A 6,303-nucleotide genomic window follows, 5' to 3' on the forward strand; every position below is an offset into this window, starting at 1 on the left:
GATATACGAAACTGTGGCAACATCCCTATGCACTCTCTTCCATGTAATCCCTTTTCAGATTTTATTTCATTTATTTAAGCCCCGTATGGCATCATTTAACGTTTTTTTTTTTGAAATCAGTATAATTAAACATAGGCCTAATTTATGATACTCAATATAGCTAGTATACAATTTCAACAATTTTGATTACACAAACATCTGTGACTTAGTTATACCATACACGTGTTAGGAATTACCGTACAGAACGGTCGCCAATAATAAGCTACAAGCTTGACCCTTTGGCAACCGACAATAAGAGAGGGGGGTCCAACATGATGCTCGTGGATAAGGGGGATAATAGGAGAGACAGATTCATAACGTTATATGAATTCTATAGTAAGTAAAAAGCGGAACATGGTGAATATTTCATCAAAAGTGTATGGGGAAGTAAGTAAAACAAATGATACACAACTATACAGCCTAGAAACTATTGATAGGGCCTACCAATCTGGCCAATCTGGCGAATCATTTTTTCTCAGGACAATTTGATTTTCCCTCATTACTGCGAGCTCCGGGAAAATACATTCTTCGGTAAAACATCCCCGCGGGTGTTAAGTGTTACTGTATACACCTAGCAGTGTCTAGAAGGCAATCCATTTAGCCTATCTGTATAATAAACAATAATGTACAAGTATGCCGTGCAACTTTTTGCTGCCACTTCCGGGTCTCATCAGCTATCCAGAAAAAAAAAAAAAAAAAAAAAAAAGGGGGGAAAAAAATCTTTTGCCACATCCGGGGTAAAAAAAAGAGAAAAAAAAAATTGTGGTTAGTGTGAACTTACACCCTTTAAGTATTCCTATGGCTTTTTGTGCAAATAAGTGGGGGGGGGGGGGCGAGCCCCCGAGCCCCCCTCCCCCGGTTCTGCCGGCCCTTAACAATAATATATCACGTAAATATATTATAGGCCCTACAGAGGGAGAGAGAAGTGGATATGAGATGGGAAGAGAAGACGATAGAGATCATTGTGTATAGAGCCAACATGAATATCATGTCACATGTGATATATTTTTTTTCTATTTTCCTTATCTGAGGTACTTTATTTTTCCACATAACTTCGCATATTTCCAATCACTTTACCTGCAAGTATCCAAAAGGCGTTCAACATAATCATTATGACAGGGGAAAAAAATGTGATATATAAAAGTAAACATATCTCATCTACTTTTTTTTACAGACAGACGATTGACAGATCATGCAGATAAACGGGTCTGAGAGAGCTCAGTGCAAAATTGTCGAGTATGGTCACAAACTTTTCTAGGAAGGAGAGACGAAATCTAAGTGGAATACCATGATCATGAGTATCTTTATGATGACTGATAGTAACTGTTCGACGCGAGTGAGTCTTGCTTATCATGTATCATGTAAAATGAAGAAATGCAATTTGAATGGTGTACGTTTTATCTTTGGATTTCTTGTTTCATCACGCGCTGTGGGTGTGTTGAAGAATAACAGAGAGCGGACTTCAGTCTACTTTGCGCTGGCTTGCAATGCATGATGGGATATCTTCTGGCAATGGAAAATATGGCGACGCTTACGGTGCTGTGAGAAGTCAACCATCGGTATGATCGTTTTTTGATGATTCTATCACGATTACTTCATTTAAACTCTTTTAAGATGGTTCCATCTTGTCGATCCTTCCGTGTCCTACGGATAATGATATATTATGTAGGGAATGGGGGAATATGTGCGTTGTTCTGGGTTTGTTAAGATAATTTAGCTGATCAACTCAACTGACTGCACAGCCACAGACACGACAGTGCAGTGACAGTCGTCGCAGCGCAGTCGCAGCTCGTCCGTCTATCACTGAATGTAGTGTTGAGATATTTGCCGGTGAATTTCGCGAGTAGGGCCTAATACTAATTCAGACCAGTCGTGCACAGAAGAACAAACAACTGTGACATAGGCCTAAGTGCATGCAGCACACAGTCACATACTGTGTTAACACTACTAACAGTTATGCCTTGGCCTCAAATGAGGCTTTGAATATGAGATTTCTACGACTACATGACTGCTCTGGACATAGTTTCACAAACTTTAATTCCTCTTTCCTTCAAGCAAGCTCAAATTTAAATTGCAGAATCCCCTCCCATGTCTGACAGGAACGGTTAGACAGAAAGATCCGTCTGTCCGGACGAGTCTTTTATCTTTTTTGACGTTATCGCTCTCCTTCAGAGACATACAGGAGATCCGTGAAGCCAGACGCAGTCTCCGCGGAACATCCCCGATGGCCAGATATTTTACAGACCGATCTTTCTGTCAAACCTGGATTCTGGAGCTGTCAGACACCACACTTGGACACTTATTTGCACACTGCACTGACACAGAGTTCTAATATTACGCACAATTATATTTACCGGTACAAAAAAGTGGAAGATGAATAATTGAATGAGGTTGTGTCAATTCAATTAGGCAGCTGGGGATTGCATAGTATAGCGGGATAGCCATACAATAGATTCTAGAATCTATAGGACATCTATAGGAATGTGTAACGGTTAACCATGTTAGAATGTGATGGCTGATGTGAAACCATGGTTCAGTCTAACCGCAACAGCGAACCAACACGTACGTTCCCGCAACACGGTTACTTGTAGACTCTAGTCTAACGTCAGTCATGATCTTTATTTTCCCTCTTTTTTTTTTTGCCACTGGTCATTCTATTAATTCGTTGTAACCTCTATTGTGTCTGCAGGCCCATACTTCGTGTAGCTAGCTGCAAGGTATGGCTGACTGTGTGCGAAGTGGAGGACCTTTTGCCATTGATTTTTCGTTCTACACCCAAACCCCTGCAAACCAACATGGTGCTTTGTATGATGTAAATGTGAGGAAATATCTTGCCAATGAAATGGAGGGTAAGTTAAATGTATACCTATCTAGAACCCTACGCTATACACCCATTATTGTGAAACTGTTAATATGTTTGTGTGTCATGTTTCATTGCAGTAATTGATGCAAGGATAGTTTTAAGTTTTTTCTTTATGAATTAGCAATTTAATACAAGCAAAGAGATTACAAAATGTTTTCTGTTGTAGTTTGACCAGTACAGTATGGACCATGCAAGGAAGACTGTCTGATATAGTCTGAATTATGCACTTGTCAATGTAATGACTCACCCCACTACCCCCGGACATGGGTGCGTCATTTCCTCGTTTGGTCCGTCAAATTTGTGACCCAGGTGTTCGTCATTTTACCAGCTTTGTCCGTCAGATTTTTGACCGAGGGGTGCGTCAAAATCCCATCATTGTCGGTCAAAATTTTGACCGAGGGGTGCGTCATGGTACGTCACTTGGCTAAGGAAAATAACACGCATTATTTTGAACCGAGGGGTGCGTCATGGTACGTTACTTGGCTATGGAAAACTGCACGCATTTTTGCACGCTACCGGTCCCGCCGGATACACGTACCGCGAGTGAAATTACAGTGAGCGCTTTCCCGCGGCAAGTGAAAATCAAAGTCGGGAAGCGTTTTGGAATAAGAGGAAAAAATGCTTGCCAGAATCTGGCAAGCAAAGAATTTAAAAGCCACCCTTTCTCCTTACATTTTCCCTCCAACAAACCCATGAAATCATGCATACTCAATCTCAAACCAGGGACTGTTCAGCGATGTAACAACTTAGTTCAATCTTTCCTGTCGAAACGGCAGCAGAAGAACTGCCTGCCGCATGCTATTTTCTGCTCGCGGGATAGCCCGACCAGCTGGCCAGACGCGCGCGCGACGCTGTTAGCTGTGCGAATCTCTACGTACCGCGACTAGGCTGTAGTTACGCAGTACTCGAGCGGGAATATGAATGCCGTGGCGTGGTGTGTACCTACCTGCGCTGCAGCAGTATGCATCCACTGCACTAGCAATGGCCGCGCACACACAGCGCATTCTGCACACCCTGATTGTCATAATATGGATTGCATGCACAGAATACATACTACATGTACTGTTCGGAATATCGTAGCAGCAGCGTGATCAGGTGATGTACGGTGAATGACAATACGGTGCTTACATGGTAAGGGAAACTTGCCGAAACTTTTACAAATTATGTGTACGAACCAAAAGAAAATGAAATTGCTTGAATAAAACGATGCAAAAATCGTTTCGTCATTTACGGGGGTGCGTCAAATGTACCGAGGATGTCCGTCACAAAAGTGACCGAGGTGTGCGTCACTTTCAACGTGTTGTCCGTCAAAAAAGTGACTGTGGTGTTCGTCACTTGCAGCGTTATGTCCGTCAAAAAAGTGACTGTGGTGTCCGTCAAAAACCCCGTGTGGTCAGTCAAAAAATGACCATGACGCACCCATGTCCGGGGGTAGTGGGGTGCGTCATTACATTGACAAGTGCATTACAATGTACGTTATGAAAGAATTGTCATAATACACACCAACGGCATCTTAACCCTAAAAAGACTGGGGAGGGGGGGGGGCCTAAAAGGCCCCCCCCCTCAACATTTCGCGCGATTACTCAGCAACACGCAATGCTCTCGCCGCGATGCTCTATGACTTTTTTCTTTCGAGTTTCCCGCACATTTTGACACCAAATTTGTGACGCCCGGGGGTACGGTTCTGAAGTTACATAACTTTTTGTACATGCACGTGAGACCGAAAATGGCTCAAAAATGTGATTTTGTGTACAAAGTCAATACAAATTGAGTTTTATCACATGGTTCATATAAATATGCTTATTTTTACTCTCAATGGCTAAAATCAATTTGTTTTAGTAGTATTATGCTTCAAAAAGGGTCTGCCACAAATTTTGCTGAAAAAAACAACAAAAACAAAAGGTCAAAAAAACAAGGGAATACATAAGAAATTCATAAAACAATAAAATAAATAAGAAATTAATTTTGATACCGAATTTTTTTTCAAGTACATTTGCTAAGAATGCTACAAAGAATATCTAGACCAAAAATGAGCACTTCTGGAGCTTTATTTACTGATTTAGATAAAAAAGTCTGATTTTTCGCATAAATTAGCATAATCAATCAAAATAAAATAAAAGAAGACGATTTTGGAAAATTTAAATATACGATCTTGTAGATTACATCGCACACTACCATTGTGCAAATTTCCGCGGCAATCGCGCGATCCACGGCCGAGATCTTAAGGGGGGGGCCCTTTAGGCCCCCCCCCCCCCCCAGTCTTTCGAGCTACCAAAATAGCCCAGTCTTTTTAGGGTTAAGCACCTTACTGTGTACACATGACTCTTTAGTGTCCAGCATGATTTATTATTTTTTTAAAGTATTTGTGACATGTAAGGTGCATGTGTATAAATCATATTTGTAATTAGAATTTCTTTGAATTTGTTGTGCACATTTCTTTTATAATATGCGAAGGGATTTGATGCACTTTAGCTTATTAGATTTTATTTTTCTCCTCACAGCTCATGGGAGTGTTGACCCTTCTCCGAACAGCAAAGATGCTACAATGAATCAGAGTGCAGAGCCACACAATGAAGATATCCGAAAAGACGAGGAAGAGGACGATGAGGATGAGGAGGACGTAGTGTGGGAGACCTGCAGTGAACTTGGAAGTGACGAAGGTATGGAAGCTAGCATATTATTAGTATTACCCATATCAGGCATCTGAGCTGTGGTTCTACGAGATTTTATTTCCCCTTGCAGGGATCGCACCTTACTTTTTTTTTTAACTAGCCAGGCGGACTACTTAGAATCAATTTTGACACTGAAGCAATATTTTGGCTAGCCAGACGGACTAGTAACTTCAGAATTTTATGATTTTTAGCTAGTCCAACGTGATTTTGGGTGGCCAATGGCCAGCGGACCATCGCCAATTTCGAACCCTGCCTTGTCTTAGTGCGGGATTGCGCGCCAGCAGGGAGAAGAGGGGTGAATTTCTCATATTCCCCTCTTTGGCAAACGCCTAGATGGGATTTACGTGTAAAAAACGAGAGGAATATAGCATCTGGGCACTTTAGCTCCCAGTGAGGAAATTTTACTGTTGATGACAGTTTCTCGCGGAGTCGTTTCGCTATGAAGGGCAAAGTCCCATAGGTTAACACATAAAAATGAAGGACGATCCCTACACCTGTGTGAGTTGACTTTTATACGCGTTCAGCGTACTTGAGCTGTGTGTAGGGATATAGTGCGCAGTGTGGTGTAGAGCTTGAGCTGGTGCCAAGAGAAATACCGTGAATTGACTATCTGGTATGCTTATTTGGGGCAGAGTTTGTCCTGATCGTTCTTTTACAATCAACCATTAGAGGCTGCTTGCAATCATTTGAGCGTTGAACATATATTTACAGTTGAACAATTGCAAAGAT

General features: G+C 41.6%; 1 long non-coding RNA gene across 1 annotated transcript; it reads left to right on the forward strand.

Annotated features, from left to right (window-relative positions):
* The first annotated feature begins 1,562 nt into the window (after nucleotides 1-1,562).
* LOC139709529 (uncharacterized) lies at nucleotides 1,563-5,556 on the forward strand. The gene is made up of 3 exons (XR_011709404.1): nucleotides 1,563-1,598; nucleotides 2,729-2,888; nucleotides 5,404-5,556. It is a non-coding gene; the product is annotated as an uncharacterized lncRNA (long non-coding RNA).
* Nucleotides 5,557-6,303: the final 747 nt, after the last annotated feature.

The sequence above is a fragment of the Diadema antillarum genome, unplaced genomic scaffold, assembly GCF_040938485.1.
Source record: "Diadema antillarum isolate AM-2024a unplaced genomic scaffold, OU_Dant_1.0 seq00001441_RagTag, whole genome shotgun sequence".
Classification (NCBI taxonomy): Eukaryota; Metazoa; Echinodermata; class Echinoidea; order Diadematoida; family Diadematidae; genus Diadema; species Diadema antillarum.